Below are 24134 nucleotides of genomic sequence, written 5' to 3'. Positions count from 1 at the left end.
TAAACTACGACTGGCGTAAGCTATTGGTCTACGATCAGCATTACATAAAATCGCACCTATTGCATACCCTGAGGCGTCTGTCTGTAGTATAAATGTGTTATTATAATCGAAAATAGGATATTGTAATATTGGAGGGCTCATTAACATTTCTTTTAAAGTACTAAATGATTTTTGACAGTTTTTATCCCAATTAAATATTACATTTTTACGACATAAATCATTTAATGGAATACAGATTTGGGCGAAATTCGGAATAAACTTTCGATAATAGTTCGCAAAGGCTACAAATCGTTTGAGCTCGTCTACGTTTTTAGGAACCGGATAATTAATTAACGCCTTAATTTTTTCTGGATCTGGTTTAATGCCGTCCGCTGATACCACGTGTCCGAGGTATAAAATTTCTTTTCGAAGAAAATCGCACTTATCAGGATTTAATTTTAAATTAACTTTTCTAAGCCTTGTTAAAATATCTAACAAATTTTTATTATGACTATCTAAATTTCTTCCGAAACAAATTAAATTATCCAAATATACAAAACATTTATCGTAATTAAGTCCCGACATTGCTACTGTCATTAAGCGTGAAAATGAACCAGGACTGGTTTTCAAACCCATAGGCATACGGGTCATTTGATACTGGCCAGACGGTGTTGTGAATGCGGTATATTTCCTACTGTCAGCATTTAGCTTCGTTTGATAATAAGCTTGTGTTAAATCTAATTGAGAAAAATAAATAGCTCCTGAAAGTGAGTCTAATATATCACTTATATTCGGAAGGGGAAATTTGTCATGCATTATACAATCATTCAATTTCCGAAAATCTATCACTAAACGCCAGCTTTTATTATTATCTTCTGATTTTTTAGGTACTAATAGTACTGGGCTAGACCATTCGCTGTTAGCGGGTTCGATAATATCATTGGCCAACATTTTTTGAACTTGTTTTTCTATTTCATCACGTTGAGAAAACGGTAATCTATATTGTTTAGTATAGACCGGATTCGTATTAGCTTTTAGTTGTATATTTTGTTCGTAAATATTACACGTACCTAACTTGTCTCCTGGCAAGAAAAATACGTCAGCATATTTCGCACAAATACTTTGTATACTAATGCTTTCTTCTTTGTTCAAATGATTCAATTTAATTAATGATAATAATTTCCGAACTCTTTTTCCGTCCAAATTTTCTTTGTTAAACGAACAAATATTATAATTCGATAACAAATCAATTTCAGGCCTAAAATAACTAAGATTAATTTCTGTTTCGCGAGTATTTAAAATTTGAATAAATATTTTTCCCTCTTTCGGTTGACAGATACTTCCAGCGATAAATACACCTTCACACAATTCTCTGGAAAATATAACACACGATTCATTCAAATAAGAATCAACTTGAAAAAACTTTTCACACCTCGGAGGTACCTTTATAAATGTATTTTTACCTAATTTTCCTAAACCTAAGGAGAGCGTAATTGGTTTGTCGAAGCTATTTAAAGTAAATGTATTATTTTCGTAATTTAATACACAATTATAATTAGTTAAAAATTCTTGTCCGATTAAACCATCTTGAATACAAGGCAAATTCTTTAAGACATAAAACTTATGTTTGAATTCTATTCCACATAAGGTAAACGGTATGTAAACATAGCCCTCGGTGTACGAGGTGCCACCAATACCATTTACGGCTACGCGTTTTGGATGTATTGGAATATTCCTATCTCTTATTACATCGTATTTAATCACTGACATCGAGGCGCCCGTGTCAACTAGCATTCTATATTTGGTACCTAATATTGTAAACTCTACGAAATTATTATATGTATTGCATGCTAGAATAAAGTTAGGATCGAAAAAACTCTAAGTTTTGGTTATTTTCCGAAGTAGGAACCTGTATATCGTTTTGGGATTGATTCATAAGATACCCATGCTGTTTTCTTCCGTTATTATTTCTACCTCGCGATACTGCACGTTCAAAATTATGTCCGCGTCCTCGAGAATTACTTGTGGATCCTCTATTGTTTCCTCGGTGGTATCAATATTTTAAACGCGTTATCGTCACCGTTAGCTTGGGAAATAGTCAATTCAACAAATAAATCCTCAAGTTTCTTACCAAATTCCTCAATACTCTGCGAACCTTGTCTAGATTTTAACATTTCTATTTGTAGTGCCGTGGCTGACTGCTTAGTCAACAGATTATTTTTCATGTCGGCAATAAGTTCTGTGGAAGATTCATAGTTAGATAATAAACGTAATTTGGCATTTTTAGTTAAACGCGTTTTAAGGACAAAAGAAATAAGTAACTGTTCATGTTCTTTCCTAATGGTTTGGCTATAGAATTCGATACAATCTATTAATTTTTTAGTAACTTCTTCATCTCCTGTCATAATAGGTAGAAGAGAAGTAGCAGTTTTCATGTCAAAGTCAGTCATGGTGCTAAAATCTTGGTCACTAACTAAACAAGTTGTTTGAATTTTTTGATAAAGCGATTCAATTTCTTCGCAAGCAACTAATAAGTAATTTATCTCTTCCTTTTTTATATACCCTTTAGATGCATTAAAGTTTAACTCGTCACGATATTTTATATATTCGTCATATAAACTTTTTGCCTCTAAATATTTCTGTTCTAACAATTTTTTAGTTCTTTTCCCTTTACTTAGTTTAATTAAATTTATTTTTATATTTTCAATTTGATGTTTTATATCTAATATATGATCCATTTAAATCTTAAGAAACGGCTTAAAAATATACACTTAAAAATAATGATAAAATATGAATATATCTATTGTCTATAATACCATAACACCTTTGCTGATGACACTATTTCACTTCTCCTTTTATATATTTTTCACACTTTTACACTCCTATTTTTTTTATAAACATCTATTGATGCGTCTCCAGGCTAAACGACACGTTCCTGATTTATTTCTCCAGTCTCTGGTCCACGCCTCGAACGTCTGAAAGCGCTCCTGGCCATCTCCTGACGCATCCAGTTTATGTGGCAGCGTTTATATAATTTATATATGGCAAACTTTGCCCCCAAAATTAAAAGTAAAAGAAAAATACCCAAAATTATATTTGTCACTTTCTGATTTTAGTGTATAGTTCCACGTCGGCCGAATTCACGCCTCCTGCGGCATTTTGTGCAATCACAATTTGTTCTTTACTTTGTTCTTTGCCCATTTTGTATTATGACGCTACTAACGTTCGAACAATTAAATACACGAATGTCCAATATTACACAGAGCGACATTATATTGTTATACTGCACTTCGTTAGAACCCGAAACCGAACCTTAAATGGCAGGGTCGCCATGTAAGGACGGGACTAGGTAAATAAAGTAGATGTTTAAGGTTTGAAGATAAATTTATTACTGCTCCTCAATACCATGTGTCAGCTGCTTATATACTACACTACACTACCATTTTGGAACGTAAATTTTATCGTAGTTCAGTAGTTACTCCTTTTATGACCAATGTTATAAGGCTTACATTAGTTAAAAGAGTAAATTGAACATTTTTATTTCTGTATAAGAATAGTCAAAACGTCAAGCTAATTCCTTAAAAAATATGCTGGCTTATAATAATAATATAAGTGAAATGCAACTCACCACGATCTAAAGTATCCGTCCGATCGGCTTAAAATTTGTCACAGATACTTTTTTTTAACGCTGGAAAACGCATTACGCGTTTCCATCACGGAAACAGTGGTGAAAACACTTACCCCTTGCCGGTGTCTAAGGCGCCGAACATCGAAATACTCACTAAAAAATTAACGGTATCCTTTCGTCTTAACGAGGAGCGTCACGGGATTACTTGCGCATGCTACCTTGACGCTCGACAGCTACTCCTTCCCCGACGTTCCAAAATACATTTTTCCTCTTATCTATCCGTACTAAGCCAGAAAAATTAGCTAGCTATAGTATACAATTTTGCATTCAAATCAACGATCGTCAAATATTTATTGATGCGTAGCAAATGTTTATACTTATACTAAGAACTATACTACACAACTTTTCATAGTGGTTAGTTCAGTTATCAAAAGTTGGTAAAATGTACAAGCTTAATTTGTTTCTAAATATGTTAATATAATCATTTTACGTAGCCTCGAGAATTTACAAACAAAACCCTTAAAAGGTCGATATGAAATCCCGGCGAAAAATATTCTTTTGATGTGTAGCAAACGTTCATTCTCTTTAATAAAAAAGTTATGCTACAATACGGCTATCTTAACGAAGATAGCGGGTTCAACCCAGTTAAGCACCATTAAATTTTCATAAGCTTGTGTTTATAATTCATTTCCTGCATAGTGTAACAGATTGTGTGGATTCATAAGCAGGTGCACTAAAAGTTTTAAAAGGCCTAAAACTACTGTACATCTTTACTGTTCCATAGTTCGCAGTATTTTAGAATATAACTCGGTTATATGGTCACCTAACTATGCCACTCACTGTGAAAAGATAGAAGCCGTACAGAAAAGGTTTTTACGATTGCTCAGTTTTCGCTATCAGTACGGACGTAAACTCGAATGCTACAATGACAGGCTTAGTCATTTTAAATTGCAAACACTAGAAATGCGTCGTGACTGCAATAACTTAGTATATTTGCATAAAATAATACACGGTGTTATTGATTCACCCTTGCTTTTAAGATCCATCAACATAAACACTAACTTTAAATACCGACACCCTAGAATATTTACCCTGGACGCATACAATAACAACATATCATATCATAATCCTATCGGTCGTATGTGTCGCGCATATAACAAAATTTTTCTCGAAAAAGACACGAATGATGGTATTGACATTTTCAACAATAACCTAAATCTATTTAGAAAACAATTGGTTTCAATATTTTCAATTAACAACTAATAATAGTGATTAAATCTATTTTCTTATTCATTATTTAGTTCCTCATTTCAACATTTCATAATTTCATTTTATTTTTCATTGTCATAACTTGTTCATATTTTTCTGCATAATTTTTTCTTTTCATTTATTGTAAACATTTTTTGTAAAGTGTACAATGTATTCTCAAGTGCTGATGTTATTCGATTTTTATAAGTGAAATATTTCGTCTACAATCTGTGTTCACATAGTTGTTGGGTTATAACTTAGCTTGCTTATAATGTTTACTTATATATTAAATGTGTCTTTAGTTATAATCTGTTTTGTGGACCATAAATAAATAAATAAATAAATAAATAAATAAATAAATAAATAGGTACTGGAAATAATCACTAGAAAATCTGCGCGTGGTGGACAACATTTTGAGAGATGTGTCCAGATACAGAGATGTGACCAACCCGCATTGAAGCAGTGTGGTGAAATAAGCACCGAATCTTCACCCCAAAAGTATGTCCCAGCAGTGCGACATTTGCAGACTGTTTACTTTATTAAAATATTATCGTGGACTTTGAATGTATTTTCTTAAATTATATTCAACATTAACTTTATCTTCTATTGTTTTACATGTGCTGTTACTATTTAGATAAAGTCCTGCAGAATTTCATGGCCGTGACTTTTTGTGTCTTATTATTCTTATTCTTTTATTTTTCATAGTTCCGATACATTTGCATTATTAATTAGTAGGCTCCGCGACAATGATGGTTACGCTAAGAAAGGTCGAGTTAAGTCTTTGTATTACTTTGTTAAAATATGTCAAAGTGTGTGAATTAAACATAAGTATTCACGGAACTTAACACTTTTTCCCCCTTCTTTATGAAATAGTTTGGAAGCCGAGAGTCTCATTTTTTCCGTTGTACGATAACGATACGGGATGATAGTGTAGTAGTATTTGTAATATTAAATAATTTCATGTAATATTTCATAAATTAAGTTAAACTATTTCATCTCATTATTGATCTGTTATTTAACATCGTCAGTTATCAAAGTTAAATGTTCAAGCCAGAAGGTACAATTAAAATCAGTGTTGGGTTATATAAACTTGTAAATTGAATTTCGGGCATTGCAATATACATGAATATATATCGCAATATATTATTCTATTAATAATTAATATTAGTTTATTTCAATTAGTTATTTCTGTTTAGAAATATTTTATTATTTCTTATTCAATTATAATGAATTATATATTTTTACACCTACAAAACCTTTTATGTGCCTTTATATATTTGAAATCTTAAACTACGTTCTACGTCACATAGTTACATCAAGCACTGATGTAGTCATTCGTCAACTGGCTTGTTAATTGTCGCTTGACGTGGACCGCATGACGCTGACGTACGTAATCATGTCATGACAAGCCTACGTTATGAATATAAATGTGGCGAGAACAATAATGAACGTGACAGACATCAAGTTAAAATTTTAATGTAATCTTCGGATTGAAAATTTAATGTTAGTTGTTGCTACTGAAATATTTGGCATATTATAAGTATGCAGATATTGAGGATATACATATATGAGGATATGTATTATTAAAAAACTGAAAGCATTAACACTCCTGTGTCCTCTGTGAAAGCAGTTAGTCTTAAATCTGATCTCTCTAGTCTTATCATAATGTCGAATCAGATTATGAGAGTGAGGGAATAGAGATTTTTGTGTGTAATGTTGTGTTGTGCCATATCTCCTGTGCATTTAAATTGGTTGTGTTGAGAATGGCCACCGTCAACGAAATTGATCAGAAAGACATGATTAAAATATCTAGTGATATCTATGTTTGCAATTCTTTTGAAACTGGCCAGTAATAAGATGAATTTATTTTTTCTAAGTGTTTTTAGAATCTTTTGTCGCGTGTTATCTAAACTAAAGTTAATAATATTTTTTTTCTACAGCCGCAGCTTTAAGTTGTTTTTTATTAAACCCAACTATTTGAAATTGTTCCTGGAATTCTTATAAAGTAGTTAAATAATCTTATAAATATGTATGACAGCCAAGTCTGCCGCTTTTCGGTGGTTAAATAGCTGTTTGTAAATTATAAATAAATGTATTATAAGGTAGCTTCACACTAGGAGTAATACGTTTGTTTAATTCTATGAATACAATGGATAGTAAAAGCGTGATGAAGTGTAATATTTTTCATATGTTTGTAATGCCACAAAACGTATTTCCAAGGCAACAACGTTTGCACCTGTCTTAAATATAACAATACACGTGTTTATATGACCTGGTTGCTATACCGTTTCATTGTTGGTAATTATTAGTACAAATAATATTCTTTTTTTATTTAGTGTTGGTATGCAGATTGGCACCCGATACTATATTGTCACATTTAACCAAAAACATTGGTATTTATAATAAATGTTTAACTGATACGCCAGTATACCGCAACTACGGGATCATAGATGTCCCTTGTGTCTGTGATAACACTGTCTCGCTAACCGGAATAAAATGATACAAAATATTGCTGTTTAACGTAAGGACATGCCAGGGGAGGTGCCCACTCATACATGCCTAAATTAAGCCCTACAACTGATAAATAATGACTATGATACCGACTCGGTTATTATTCCTATTTTACGTAGTTACAATGACCATAAATATATTAATACAACATAATATACTATATTATAAAATAAATTACAATCAATAATTAATATCCAAAGTAAATATTTCTCAATAATACTGTGGACGAAATATCGTCATCATTTCGTTTTAACGTATGTATGTATTTTTTTTATAGAATAGGAAGGCGGGCGAGCATATGGGCCACCTGATGGTAAGTGGTCACTAACGCCCATAGACATTGGCATTGTAAGAAATGTTAACCATCGCTTACATCACCAATGCGCCACCAACCTTGGGAACTAAGATGTTATGTCCCTTGTGCCTGTAATTATACTGGCTCACTCACCCTTCAAGCCGGAACACAACAATACCAAGTACTGCTGTTTTGCGATAGAATATATGATGAGTGGGTGGTATACCTACCCAGACGAGTTTGCACAAAGCTCTACCACCAGTAAAGTGTGTATATATGTTCGTCTCTATGCACAGGTAAGCCTCAATACTAGGGGGAAAGAATATAGTACGTCAGGTCACTGACTACAAATATTTTCAGGTTAACAATAGCCGTGATAATCTCTCGAGACCTTACATTTAAATTTATCTTATAATAATATGACTGTTTTAAATGGGTTGATTTAAATGGCTTGTAAGAGCTCGAAAAAAGTTTATTTTTTCGTTATTATTAAAGAATGATATACGTAAATTAGCCTACTTTTAATGATGATGACATGCTTTCAGGTATAAAAACAACAGGCTTACATTTTTTTCGGGTGCGCGGGAGTGTAAGAACTGTCAACTTCCAGTTTCCGGGACTCTTATGAGAATTTTTCGAAAAATTTAGTGACTTTTATTTGTTCAACCTGGGACTATCTATGTGTAATGTATATTTAAAACACAAAAATAAATGTAATCCTTTGTATATGTTTAATCTAGTTAGAATGAAACCTAAATAAACTGAAGAAATAACTGAAAGATAACGTATATAAAAATAAACTGTATCTAAAAAATACATATAATATGTAGACAGAAATATTAAAACAATCTTTGTGTTCATTCCTACTAAATAGGCTATAAACCTTTTTTATTAGTTTGCCAAAACAGCGGCTAGAGGGCGACATAGGCGGTTGGCGACCCCAAGCGTGCGCTTAGAGCCAGACTGTGATTATTTAACTTGTTGCAAATCACTTGATACCGAGCACTGATCCACGCTTACCCTCGCTAATTTACTATAAACTTAAAATGAATCCTATTAAAGTTGACTTTACAACGATACAGATTTTCGGTTTACTTGCTCCGAAATTCCCAGCCTTATATAAACGTATTTTAAAATTGAATATCACAAAATGTTCGTACCATATCGGTTACGTTTTCAATAAAATTTTTCTCGTAATAGGAATATTGGCTGTGACGAACTCGTGTGCTTATTGAATGATGGAGCCGATCGCGCGTTTCGATTGAAAGAATTCGTTGCAACTTGAATTTCTGAGACAAATGCTGATAAAATGAAAAATGTCCCGATCAAATTTTACGATGCGAGAATATTGTGAAAAGTGATTTCTTATACTTTTAAACTTTGACTGTGTAGTTAGTTGTAATACAACTAGTTTACACCCATAACTTCGCCCGCGTGTGAGGGGTGGGGCCAGCTTACTTAGTTGCCCTATTTCAACTTCGTAACTTTTGTACCCCTGACATGTACACAAATTTTTTTGATGTTCGGTTGAGTGGTTAAGATGAGAAAGTGTAACAAACAAGCAAATAAACAAACTTACTAATATTAGTAAGTATTTTTACTTGATTTCGATTTGTAAAACTAGTTTATTTATTTAGATTATTGTAAAAACAACTTATTACAGTACACGTTGTCATCAGATCAAATGCTTACTGCACGCCAAGATGTGGACAAAAGGAAATCACTGCGTCATTGTAACCTGAAAATAACGGTTTCGTATCCCCGATTTTGCCCATTAAACAATAACTGAGTTTTACTTCAAAATTTTTTCAGAAATAAACCAGGTTTATGAAGTTGGCTGTGTTATACACCTCTATAATTCTGCACCTGACCTCTTTTCGACCACGTCGAATGACTACTCTGTCGGATAATGAAAGCGAGTGATAAAAGAGTGGCACCAATGTTTGTGATTTATATGTACCATATCCTGTTAAATTGGCCTCTGTTTGTTTCCGAAGTCTGATCACGAGGTCTTATGTCTAAATAATTTCTTAAAAACTTATCCTTTACTAACATGTTTCCATATTATTGACATATATTTTTATAGAATGTTAATATATATTTTTATATATTTATATATAAAGGCCTTAAAATCAAAACTCACCTTCCAACTCTCAAATTCACAAACACGAGTACGTTTTGGAATTAAGAGTTCGTGTAATTTCCAGATACAGACTTACGATTGTCCTGTTGTTTATCGTCTTACATTTCTTTTATACTGTTCTGGTAGATTTAACAGGGGTCGGCCTGGCCGGTGCTTTGTCTGTTAACAATGACTGCTTACAAATGGTTACATCGGAAAACCTCATACGTCATGTGAGACTATGAAAAGTTTTACTACGGAGATTTTAACAAAGGATCCTTATTTGGTAATCTTGAAGATCTTTTTTTCTTTCGGAACTCATCCTTTCTACCGTTGATAGTCTTTTTCGGTTGATTTCTAAAGATAGTAAGCGGGGCTGTCGATGGGCCGTTTGATAGTAAGTGGGCTTTATCCGTCGACATTATATTGTTAAAAATATTAATTGTAGTATGAAAATGGAACTATACTAATTATTTCTGATATTATTGTATATATATGTGAACGTGGAGTGGAGTATTTATCTCGCATAATGTTTTTTATGTTATAGGTAGGCGGACTGGCAAATGGGTTACCCGATGTTAAATGCCTATACACATTGGCGATGTAGGAAATGTTAACTATTCCGTACATCACCGCCAATCTTGGGCACGAAGATGTTATGTCCCTTGTGCCTGTGGTTACACTGGCTTACACATCCTTACCATGATGTCTACCCAGATGGCCGTGCACTAAGCCCTACCACCAATATACTGAATAAATAAATAGTAAAGAATAAATAATACTAAAGAAATATTTTTTCTGAACTTTTGCTTCCAAAGTTTCGTCACGAAAATTGATGAAGTTATATTAAAATAGCACGGTATTCAGTTAATATATTTTACAGTTAATAAATATACTTACATCGGGCTATTAATAGAACTCTTGATGTTATCCTCCTAACCTATTACAACCACTTCGCCCATCGTCGGGCGAAGTGGTTGAAATAGGTTAGAAGTTTTCGGGTAGGTGTCAAATAAAAGACAACACGGTTTTATAAGAGCTCTTGTTAATTTCAATTAAATAAATTGGAAGATCAATACTAATACAAATGTGCTAATTGTGTTCCCTACCTGCCAGCTAAATCTCCATAACACGGATTAAATCCCCCATAAACAGAAACATTGAAAGAATATATAATACATTTACATTTGCACTATGGAGTCAATCAAGCACTCAATTCAAGACCTGACTGAACACTTCAACTCACGGATGGCTGAATTTCAAAAGACTCTTCAGAGTTCTATCCCAGCATCAAGTCCAACCACCAACATAGCGGCTCAGTTTAATACATTTAGAGTCTTTGTTTTAACTGCGTTGGAGAGCCTTCAGAAGCAAGTTGAACTCCTATAAAAGCAATACAACCAAATGGAGATGCGAAGTAGAAGGAAGATGCTCCTCTTGCATGGAATTCCTGAAGAAGTAAAGGAGAATGTACCAACTGTGGTGTCGAGGGTTTTATCAGATAATCTCAAGTTTCCCGAGCTTACCATGGATAAGCTCAGCCGATGCCAGCGATTGGGTCAATCCACGCGAGATAAGCCTCGAGCTATTCTTGTCAAATTTCATGACGCGTCGCTTCGTAATAAAATCTGCTACTCGAAAACATCTCTCAAAAATACGGGTGTGACTCTTTCGGAATTCCTTACTAAGGAGAGACATGAACTGTTTATGGCTGCGAGACGGAAGTTTGGAATATCTAAATGCTGGACGAAGGATGGTGCCGTTTTTGTTACTGGGTCAGACGGTAAGCGCCATCGTATTGTCACAACAGCTGAACTTAATTCAATCAAATGCACACAGAATGATATTCCTTTGGCTACTATTCCTGCTGCTATTCCCAGTACCAGTTCTGTCGACTCAATTGCTAAATCTACCAGTTCCACACAGGCTATTCGAAGCAAGAGAACTGTCAAAAAGTAAGCTTTGTTTTGTTAGACGTACTATAGCATTAAATTAATATCGTATACTTTTGAACATTAGTGTTTAGCTTCGATTTGTATTTTGTATTTATGTTAGATACTATATTGTTCTATTTTTACTTTCATTATTTATAATTAATGGACATGTCGGTACAATGTCAACAATTAGACGTTTGACAAGTTTACATGCTAATTGTAGTTGATTGGCTTTGGACTCTTGCATTTTGGCCGTAGTTTTTTTTTTTTTTAGTACAAATAACTGTAGTAATTAAATATCTTACACTTATTTTTGTATTACTTTAATTAGTACTTTTTTTTTTAATATCGTTTTTATTATTTAAATGTTTCTTGTTTTTTTTTTGGGATAGTTTAATAGCTTGTTATAATAGTTCTATAGTTTGTGGATACTTGTTGTGTAATTATTCATAATGCTGATGTATGCTTTTTTAGTTATTATTATTTTTTTTTATTGTTTTCTTTACCGTGTCACTTAAATCTTTAAAATTGTATCCACTCCTATTGTTTATTATGATATATGATATGATTGGTATTTTCAATATTAATTTTAAAATGCTATCTCACATATTGCTGGCGGGTTAGAGATATGCCTTGGTTAGAACTTATATATATATATATATTTTTTTATTCATATATATTTTTATTATTTTATCTATTTATATATATATATATATATATATATATATATATATATTTTAATTATTATTATTTTTAGAATTTATACATACATATAATAGTTGGTTGTTAATATAACCAGCATGATTTCAAACACTCAGTTTAAGCGACTCGAATGACAATAGTGAGTATCTTAGTGACGCAGTGCTCTCTAGTGATGATAGTTTTCATAGTGCTTCTCTTCCTCTAAACTCTCTTTTAGATTCAACTTTCTCCGGTTTCACTAGAAATTTTAATGTAGTGCATATAAATGCACAGAGTGTACCTTCTCATTACCCCGATTTCCTGTCTTCCTTCGATAGTAAAAATATTCATGCCGTCCTAGTATCCGAATCTTTTCTGAAACCCTGCTTACCTTCAACTTCTTACTGTTTGCCTGGCTTTCATCTGATCCGGAATGATCGTACCGGTAAAGGTGGTGCTGGAGTGGCAATATATCTCCGTAGTCATATCCCCTTTACTATTTTAAATAAATCTCCTACACAATACTGTGAGTCATCTGAACATATTTTTATTGAAGTCTTATTCGGCCATCTCAAACTACTACTGGGTGTTTTTTATAGTCCATCCCTTACTATTAATTTTTTTGATAATTTTGAAAATTTGTTGGAACAATTTAGTGCGTCTGTTGATCACACGATCATTATGGGAGATTTTAATACTTGTTTAATTAAAGATGATCAACGCGCCAAACGTTTTAAAAATATAATTAATAGCTGTAACCTTAATGTACTTCATACGAACGCAACTCATTTTTTTCCGAATTGTTTGCCATCGCTGTTGGACTTACAGGGTTGTTTCCTCGCCTAGTCATGTTGATGCGCATGGTCAGCTTCCCGCTGAAGCCTTTTCTTACCATGACTTAATTTATTTATCCTATAGGATACGACCTCCGCGGGCTAAGCCCTCCATAGTCATGCGGCGAAATTACCAGAATTTGAATACTCCCAATTTTATGGCTGATCTAAACAATATCGACTGGACCGCAATATATATTGCCAACTCAATAGACGATAAAATGAGTATATTTAATTCCCTATTAAATGATCTATTGGATGTACATGCCCTTTTAAGACCTATCAAGCTTAAGCACCTACCGGCTCCTTGGCTAACTCAGGACATTAAAGCACTCATGGCAAAGCGTAATGCTGCGAAAGCTAGATACAAAAGAAATGCGACGAACGATAACCTTTTAAAATATAAGCAGCTGCGAAATCGTTGCAGTATGCTTTGTCGTGATGCTCAGCGTAAGTTTATTACTAATGCTATCGAAAAAAGCGGAACATCTAGGATATGGCAGTTTTTGAGATCATTGGGGATAGGGCGTCAGCGAGAAACGTTTCCTGCCAATTTCAATCTCGATGATCTTAATAAACACTTTATTTCCTCTTCCTCTCTAAACAATCAGAACAAATCCATCACACTCAACTATCTCCATTCCTTGCCAATCCCTAGCTATCCTCCTTTCCAATTCAGTCCTGTTATCATGGGAGAATTAAAAAAACACATCCTATGCATCAAATCTGATGCAATCGGTTGGGACGGAATTAGTCGAAAACTTATACTTCTTACCCTTAACAGTATATTGCCTACTTTATGCCATATATTTAACTATTCTTTATTACATGGTGCCTTTCCTTCTGTATGGCGTAAAGCTCTCGTGATTCCTATTCCCAAAGTTTCCAATCCTTTGCTTCCTTCTCATTTTAGACCTATTTCTGTTCTTCCATTTCTTTCAAAGGTGTTAGAGCGTGTTGTTCACTCTCAACTAAACCAATTCCTCACTATTAATAAAATCCTGTGCCCTTTTCAATCTGGGTTTAGATAAGCCATAGTACAGTTACAGCTCTTGTTGAGGTATGTGATGACATTCGCCAGGGTATCAATAACAAATCCGTGACTGTACTAGCTCTCCTTGACTTTTCAAATGCCTTTAATAACATCGACTATGACATATGCTTGGCAATCCTAAGATCGCTAAGCATAGATTCTACTGTCATTGAATGGTTCCACTCTTATCTGTTTAACCGACAGCAATGCATAATGGCTAATAATAAATATTCATCCTATCTAGATATTCCTTCCGGTGTCCCGCAAGGTGGTGTGCTCTCTCCTCTTCTCTTTTCTATATTCATTAATACTCTCTCTTCACTTATTTCCTTCTCTTATCATCTATATGCTGATGATCTACAAATTTACGTTACCGCTCCTTTAGACAGTATCGATGAGGCAGCTGCAACCTTGAATCATGATTTGGCAAAGATATCCGAATGGTGTAAATCTTACGGTCTCAAAGTGAACCCGAGCAAGTCGCAAGTGGCTATATTTGGCAGTCATAAGCTTCTGACGAGGGTCCAAGATAAACATCTACCTCCAATCTTATTTGAGGGCCAAATATTACACATGCAAGAGACTGTTAAAAATCTTGGACTACTTCTTGATGCTTCCTTTTCCTGGGTACCTCAAATCACTGAAATGAGTCGTAAGATTTTCGCTATCATTGGTTTCTTAAGGCGATGGAAAAACCTATTGCCTATTAAGGCAAAGATCAGTTTAGCTAATACGTTCCTGTTACCAATACTGGACTATGCTGATGTCTGCTACATGGATTTAACTAAAGACCTCCTAAATAAATTAAAACGGCTGCAAAATATAGCCATAAGATTTATTTTTGGCCTGCGAAAGTTTGATCATGTCTCTGAGTATCGGTCTCAGTTAAAGTGGCTGCCAATCAGACTACGAAGAAATCTACACGCCTTATCTCTTCTCTACTCTATTATTTATATCGATCACACACCATCTTACCTTAAAGAACGCTTTAAATTTCTTGGTTGCGACAGCGCACACAACCTGCGTTCTTCGGATGATAATAAACTAGTTACCCCCTGCAGCCGGACACAAACCTACAGTAACTCTTTTACTGCAAAAACCATCAAACCTTGGAATGCACTGCCTACAGATATTCGGCAGTCGAATTCATTGAGTATTTTTAAATACCGCTTGAAAAGCTATTATTTGTCCATTTCCAAGTAAGGTATGTATGTATGTATGAAATAGTATGTGGTTTATAATTTATCTATATATAATTTTATACTCTATAATTATATATAATTTGTATATGCTAAGTAATGATTATATATGTGTATATATATATATATATATTTGTATGAATGTATATGTGTATGTGTGTGTATGTATGTATGTATATGTGTTTAGTGGGATGTAGATATGTGTAGTCTATTAAATATTTAGTATCTCCTTTTAATATGTAAATGCACTTACCTGTTCTCTTACAAAATTCTTTCACCAAAGGTTGTCTGTTAGAGATCGCTATAAGCGATAAGACCGCCTTTGCGCACCATTTTTTATTTTCTTTTTCTTTGATTGTTTCCTACTTCTCTCATTTTATGAATATGTTGTGCAAAAAGTGTTAAATAAATAAATAAATAAACTCGTCAAAAGAGACTTTCCGACTAAGCAAAATATATTATAGTTGGCCGTCTATAATCTCACTCTCATATCCTGATGGGACGGCAATCCAACAAGACTGGAGAGATAATCGAAATCGATGATAAATTTAACACGACCAGAAAGAGTTTAAGCTCAGGAACAACCCAAACAACTTCAAATTTCGTCAACTTTCAAATTTCGAGCAGCTACTGATAAATTTCTTGATAGAAATATTCTAAAAGTTTAAATTTGTACGACCCGTTGCTTATACCCAAGACGTCGAGATCTGCAGCCTTATAAGATAGCCACTTAACCATCGGGGTCAATTTCACTACCACTTAGTGAATCTACCTATCAACATTTAGATTAGTAACAAACTACGAAAATGCCACAAAAATTTCCTTTCATCTTACACTGTCCAAAAATTGGTAGAATATATTCGCGTGAATAACTTTCATTATGATAATGCATTTTGTAAACTATCGTATGTTTGTAGCCGCAACAAAGTTCAAAGAGAACACAATGTTGCTTTTATATTACGCTATTATTAGCATTTATCCAAATAAATCCACTTAGTTGAATCTATTATATCCGTAACTTATGTTTTATTTTATCGTTCACACAGAAATTTCAAGTAAATAGTTACGATGACCTTATGCTTTTAAAGGCTTTAAAGTACATATAATGGTGGCGTTATAACAAGTTTATTTATTAAGAATAACTCTTCGTTAAAACTTTGCAAGGTACTGTAGAGAGTAGTAAACAATAAGACGTAAATCTTCCACCACAGGTTATTTCTCCTCTCTAGTAGTTTCGAGTTTATTTCACCTCTTTTTTGGTGAGTTTGTAGATATGCATGTGGCAGATTATCATCCAAGACATTAAGGCTTTCTCACTGTGTTGCAAAGTGGAAGCCAGAGATGAATTATTGGTTTAACAATAAGGTATAACAAGTAAATACGCAAATACTATTACTACGTATTATACGAATATACATACACTCGAGCGCATAGTTTATCGTATACCAGAAAATGCTCTTTCAACTTAAAAATAAAAATAGACTTGCTTGTGGGAACAGAGTGCGGCAATGAGTTCCATAGTCTCGCTGCAGTAACAGTAAAGGAGTGGGAACGAATAGCTATATATATATAGCTAATAATTTTGTATTTTTTTAAAACTATTCTAAGATAAATATAAATGAAAAATAATATAATAATACAATATATAGTAACGCTTTCACGAGATGTCTTCCAAGCTACATATCTTCTGCTTTGTCCTTTTAGGATACCTTATACGCCACACAATATAATTTAATTAATAACCAATAGATGCTTCGTCGACAACAAAGGGTTTGATGGGAACCACTAGGCGTTAATTAATTGCACCTGTATCAATTTGTACGTCTTCACACACCATACAATTAACTCTTTTTATTTACTTTAATAACGAGTTTTCAACCGGATACAAATTTACGGTGACTTTTAAGAATTAAGAACTTATTTTGAATTATTATGCAACATGACCGTTTATTGTGTAAACTTGTACATATTTATTGCAACGAAATAAATACAAACTTTTTTTATTTCTATATCAATCACGTTTTCAAATTCAAGCCTAAAATGTGCTAAAATTTGTTATAAAACCAACCACTTGGGAATAAGAAGATATACTGTCTTTTACTAAATTATGTAAAATAATTATTCTAAGTAGTTCTTATACTAAATAAATGATAGATATCAGACATTATACATTTCAAATGTACAATGTCAACGCTAATTTCAGTAAAGCGTGTTTTCTCATAAAGTATAGTGTGATTTAATTTAACAAAACGCGTAATAGTAGTTAACAATACTTTACCAAAAATAATATCATATATATATTTCAAACATATTGAAAAAATAAGGCTTTTGAATTATATCGACCGATAGTCCACTGATCTGGAGTATACCACGGACCTGTGATCACTTCCGATAATCTACTAATAAATAAGGAGACACTTTTTTGTAATAAGCCCATAAAACTTATACCAGAAGATGCAGAGCGTTTCGGGAAAGAATATAGTATATATTATTTAGGTCCTTACATATGAAATTAGCGTTTTGGCGTACTGACCACTTTGATCTGAAATATCTCTTCTTTGGTTAATAATTCCAAATTAAGTAAAAAAACTTGTTCGATGGGTACCTCATGAATTGAGTGAATTGAACTTGCAAACACGCGTCGACTGCTATGTTACTTTGCTCAACCGACACAGTAATGAAGGGATTTTAAATCGAATCATTACTTGTGATGAAAAGTGGATACTGTACGATAATCGGAAGCGCTCGTCGCAATAGCTGAACCCTGGAGACCTAGCCAAATCCTGCCCTAAACGAAAATTGACTCAGAAAAGGTTACTTGTGAGTGTTTGGTAGACTAGCGCCGGTGTCGTTCACTACAGCTTTCTAAAATCTGGCTAAACGATTACGGCAGATATCTATTGTCAGCAACTGCAAACCATGAAGGAAGAACTAGCTGCTAAACAACCGAGATTGGTCAATTGCTCTAGGCCACTGCTGCTTTACAACAATGCAAGACCATACACTGCACAACAAACAACCACTAAGTTAGATGAGCTACAATTGGAATGTCTGCGACATCCACCGTACTCCCCGGACCTTTTTCCAACAGATTACCATTTTTTCCTTCAAAGAATTTATTGATTTTCACCTCCATGGTTTTTTTAGTAAAGGAATCAATGAACTACCTATGAGATGGGAAAAGTGCATAGATAACAACGGTGCATACTTTGATTAATTAAATATATTTTACAAAAAAAAAAAAAATGACTTTATATTCCTCCCGTACAAAACGCCATTTTCATATGTATGTAATGTAAGTTTATTATATAAGTAGCTACTCTATTTAAATTTAGAATATTCAAATGACAAGCTTGATTAAAATAAGTGGAATGTTTTTGTATTTAATAAAGATTTGGATTCGTTTTGTCGTGCTTAGTGCTTAAGTTGCGATTTTACAAGGTCTATTTTAAATTATTCCGAATGAAGCCTTAATTATTTTCATTCGTCGGTCGGGGCTCGTATTAAATACTATAAATAAAAATACGCAAAAATATACTAAAAACTTAATTAACCCAGTTTCCCTTTCTACATTTCGCTTCAAACACGAAACTTAATCGAATATTTTTCAACAAAAATATATACAACGTGTTATTATGATGCTAAAATGGACGTTGTATTATTTTACTTTGCCTGACATATATTTGGTGTTCTGTTTATATAAATACGTTTATAGCGTAATATTTTGAAAACATAAAATATAATTACTTTTTAGACATTCGTTAATAACAGTAGAATATGTTGTGAGCCAATGTTGAGAATAATGATTTTGGCCACTGCGGCCAATCTCAAGAGAGATTAGCCAACTACGCAGGAGATATTATAGTGCACAAGGGTGTGCGCAAACACAGGTACACTCTCTCTTTCCTCACTCTCATAATTCGATGGTACAGCAATACGACTAGACCGAAAAGTGTTTAGGCGTAGGACCAACGGCTTTACGTGCTTTCCGAGGCACAAGAGTGTACACAGTTCCAACTTCCAGACTCCGGGCTGCCATTGAGAATTTTCTAACAGAAAAACCCAATAACTTGTTATTGGCCCGACCTGGGAATTGAACCCAGGACCTCCGGGTCTGCGGCCTTTTATCTAGCCTCTAGATCAAAGAGGCATTCGTTGAGAATAATTTAAATATCAATATTATTAATCTTGGAACTGTTAACTCAATTAAATTCTTGGGTTAATCTTTGTTGGGATTCAAACTCTAGTTGGGCTCAACTAGAGTTTGAATTGAACAGCTATTAGTCATCTGTAGGTAGGTTCAGCAACGCAGTTTTTACTATAAGTAAAGTTTGGCATTGAACTTGATGATTGATTAATGTCGATACTGCCGGAAATGTTATTTCAATTATTTTCATATTACTATGTCATATGGCATTTTACTTCGGGGTAAAGTCGTTCAATGTGAAATGATTTTCAGTATTCAAAAATCAGAAAAAGTCTTCAAAATCAATCGTTGGACTCCAAGCTCCAGGTATATTATAGTTTATATTACTCTCATCAATAAGTTAATATATTTTAGCATAATAAACTGTACAACAAGTTAATAAAAAAATAACCTAAAACATTTAATTAAAACCATTTTACTCAACTCGAAGGTTTTTTTTTTAATTCTGCATACGAATAAGGTCTATGCAAGCACTATTTAGTTTAACTTACTTGTTAACGAGAAATAAAACTCTTTATACATAAACTTCATACATTTGTGGACGTTTGTGGCTTTAAATATAAATATATATATTCCGTTGTATACAAGAAAGCAACGAAAAAATCTGCAAACAAATACCCACTTGTCAAAAAAATCCGTTGTGCAAACGTCTGCCTTGTTAATGAGAAGGATTCAGCGCTTAATCCACTAAGCTGGTCTGCTTTTATTTGCAAGATATATTTATATGGATTTTTTTTTAGAATTCGCAGGCTTAGTCACAGTTCTGTCACGGCCAAAATAATTATTATTTACATGTTTATATCGCTTAAAGATTACAGTGCTATTACTCAAATTCTCACATTATGTTACTGCTAAATATCATAATGACATTTAAACATAGTCACAAATACATACTTATTTTTCTGCGGACTTTCTCGTCCAATTTTTGCTCTGTCATGGCTCCGTTACTATGAATACATACACAAACTCATATATGAGTTATAAGTTATATTTTGTTAAAAAAAAGTTGCTAGTATATTAATTTTATTTTTTTATTCTGGCAAATTATCATTATACTATAATTATTTTTAAAAATTGTAATCACTGTATGGGATAACAATGGACTCTTATATAATGAATTTATAAATATATAGGCCTCTGCATCTTTGTCAGATGATTTAAGCAAGCCACTCTCCGTGTTGTTTTCCACCTGCAAGACAGGTGAGCGAAGTGTCCTCTCCGTGGATGCTGCTACGCCTGGGCAGGCGACTTTATGGCAACACGGGCTTGCCCAGTACCCATGCCACCCTCTCCTCCTGCCCAGCAGGATCCGCAGGAATGACGAGTCAATACGTGTGGTGCTGGTTTGGCCGCAGGTGACTGGCTTACGCCTAAACGGAGGCACCGCTCCGGGTTTAATATTAGTTTTCCTTCTTCTTTGGCGTGACGCTGGGATAATTTTGGGAAACAACGTATCAAGGAGAGGGGGGAGGATACTGTGATCACGGAAGATACAGGAATGTGACACTAGTAGCTAGAGCAGTCCGGGGTCGCGTACCCGTAGTGATTCCAACCAGCTATCGGACAGATAACTGGTAGATCCACCCTCTGGACATTAAAATAATGAATTTACCTTATGAATATCCCATGTGTAATTGAATATTAATTGAGTTTTTTTTCTAACGATTCTAGAAAAAAAAAACGTCAAAAATACGCATACTAGTAAACTGATTTGTTCACTGTTTGTAATACTAAATTGGCTTTAAGCTATCGAATATGTATTATTCGAATTTAAATACCAAAATATATGAATTCTATGAAAATTTATTTCCGTTGTTCAGATGACAATCCCCAATTTCGTTCGAATTGCATAGAATGGTAACATGCAAATCATAGTTTTACTATTCAAAATATTCCACTTTTGTATATATTTGTCAACCAATATACGAAAAATAATTTCGACACGTAAATGCAAACTGAATTTGTGGGTAATATTAAGCGCTCGCTCGAGGTCCGTTTATATTAACTTCGAAGACCCATGGGTCTTGGAGAGGACTCTGAAATTCGGACGTCAACGAGCTTGTCTGGTGATAACGGCTTTCTACTCGTAATTGCTTCGTTTCCAGCCAATAAACATACAGTTGACAATAAAAATTTCTATTTATTAAAGAAATATTTTTCACGTGTTGTGAATTTGTTAAGTTTTTAACAATTTTTCAACTTCTTTAGAGTTTGTGTTTATATATGTATTTGTGTATTTTATTAACTGATTTTTAGTTATTTTTCTTTTGTCAAGGCTATTGACACTAATTTTCATATGTAAATTTTGTATATTCTTTCTACATTTATTCTAAATGGAGAAATTGGTTGTAATAAGAGATACAGTCGAGAGACGAGTGTTGTACCCAACAGTTTTATTATTACAATTTTCTTTTCTTTAGCGATGACTCCATATTATAAGATATAAAATAACATAAAAAAGCACGATCTCTCGATACAATATCCTACCTCGTACATGAAATAAGTTATAAAAGTTTTTAGTATTTATTTATAGAAATATGTTATCAATTTGGCATCATTATTATACAAGGGTGTTTGTTTCCCGATAGCTTCGCTAATTGTCAATTAATTTTAATGAATTTGTTATACTTTATCGATGTTCCTGAGTAAATTAGAAGATAAAACTCCAAAACGTTAGAAAACTATACTTGTTTAATCCAAATCTTGAAGTAATTTCACAAGTCGTTTTATTAAAATAACTATCAGTTTCATGTCACTGTTAATTTCGTATGCTCGTCAAGTTCGTTTTTAGCAAACATTTTTATTCTCATTTTATTCATAGCAATTTTTAAGATGAATAATTGTTGAATATTATTTTCTCATGAAACCAATAATCAATTCTTTATATTACTTATATTCAATAAATATATAAATATAAATATATATATTATATGTATATATAATATAGCTCTCTCCCGTAAAGATAATCGAATCTTATATTACATATTTTGTCGTGCACAACAAATGAGACCAATATTATATTCTCTATCATAATTCGATTTTGTTTCGTAAAATTTGACGTAGTGATATTATTAGATTTTATTTTATTTAAAGACAAAAATAATAAAATTCTCACTGAAACATTCTGAAAACAAAGTCGAGATTAAATTGATTTTACACAAAAGATGTGAGATAAACAGCTTATCCAATAACAATATCCTTCTTGAATTTCATTCTAATTATAAATCTAAGTAATATTCTTAAAGGTTTATACAGTTAAAAATAATAAACCATCCCTAAGTACTTACCTTAAGGGAAATTAAAATAAAAAACAAAATATTCATTACAAATTTATAGAAAAAACAAAAAGGGATGGTTTTTATATTATATATTAAATTAAATTAATTATATATATGAAACCAAAGGTTTTAATTTTAGTCAAAAAGAGAGACGATTGACTTTATATCCTAGAGTATTTTTTTTTATTATAATTAGGTACATCATTGTTATTACGTAAGCCAATAATAAATACTCCAAATTATTATATGCTTAAAATTTTTAGTTTTTTTGCTTGCTTACTTAGCTTTACCAACTCGATGTCTGGAAATCCACAACAGCGCAATTTTTTAGGCATTTCCTGCCTCGCACAACCACTCTGTGGAACCAGGTGTAGCGGGTGTCCATGGGCAGTGGTCACATTCTATCAGGTGAGCTTTCTGCTCGTTTGCCCGATAAAAAAACTACTTTAAGTAATCACTTTCATTTGTCTCAAAACATTCATCACGTATTTTTAAGTTACGCGCACTTTATTCCGAACTCAATAACAGAACCTCAGGAAATATATTAAATCAATATTGTCGCTGACTGGACGTAGACAGACGATGGTGCTCAGGTATGGAAATTTTTCGCTGAGACTCGAAAACCGAACGTTGCTGACGAGGTGCACCTACTTGCGGAAACATTTGTTAAGTGGGTAGATTGAATTAAATATACCATGACGAGTAGATGGTTGATTTTTATTATATAGAATAGGTAGGCGGACGAACATATGGGCCACCTGATATTAAGTGGTCATGAACGCCCATAGACGTTGGCATTGTAAGAAATGTTAAGCATCGTTTATATCGCCAATGCGCCACCAATCATGAGAACTAAGATGTTGCCTGTAATTACAATGGCTCACGCACCCTTTAAACTGGAACTCAATTTATATCAAGTACTGTTGTTTTGCGGAAGAATATATGATGAGTTGGTGGTGCCTACCCAGACGAGCTTGCGCAAAGCCCTATCAACAGTAGATTCGGTATTATATTAATAGTTTTAAAGAAAACGGAATGCATGTCGGGTAAATAATTAAAAAAAATTATTGCGCCTTAATCCCCAAATGTTAGCTTAGTGTACAAAAAACATGACCGAGTATAAGTACGTATATAAGATCAAGTATTTAAATACAACAAAACAAGCACAAATAAAATAAATCGTAAA

At 33.3% G+C, this 24134-nt stretch overlaps 1 protein-coding gene and 1 pseudogene across 1 annotated transcript in view; one reads left to right on the top strand and one right to left on the bottom strand.

The window, feature by feature from the left end:
• LOC126770201 (somatostatin receptor type 2) overlaps positions 1 to 24134 on the bottom strand; it is a 130483-nt gene that overhangs the window by 12057 nt on the left and 94292 nt on the right. The gene's annotated exons all lie outside the window — the stretch shown is intronic.
• Positions 10975 to 11742, top strand: LOC126770376 (uncharacterized; annotated as a pseudogene).

The sequence above is a fragment of the Nymphalis io genome, chromosome 8 (assembly GCF_905147045.1).
Source record: "Nymphalis io chromosome 8, ilAglIoxx1.1, whole genome shotgun sequence".
In the NCBI taxonomy this organism is placed as follows: Eukaryota; Metazoa; Arthropoda; class Insecta; order Lepidoptera; family Nymphalidae; genus Nymphalis; species Nymphalis io.
The sequence above is the reverse complement of the archived record's forward strand: the minus strand, read 5'-3'. Positions and strand labels throughout refer to the sequence as shown.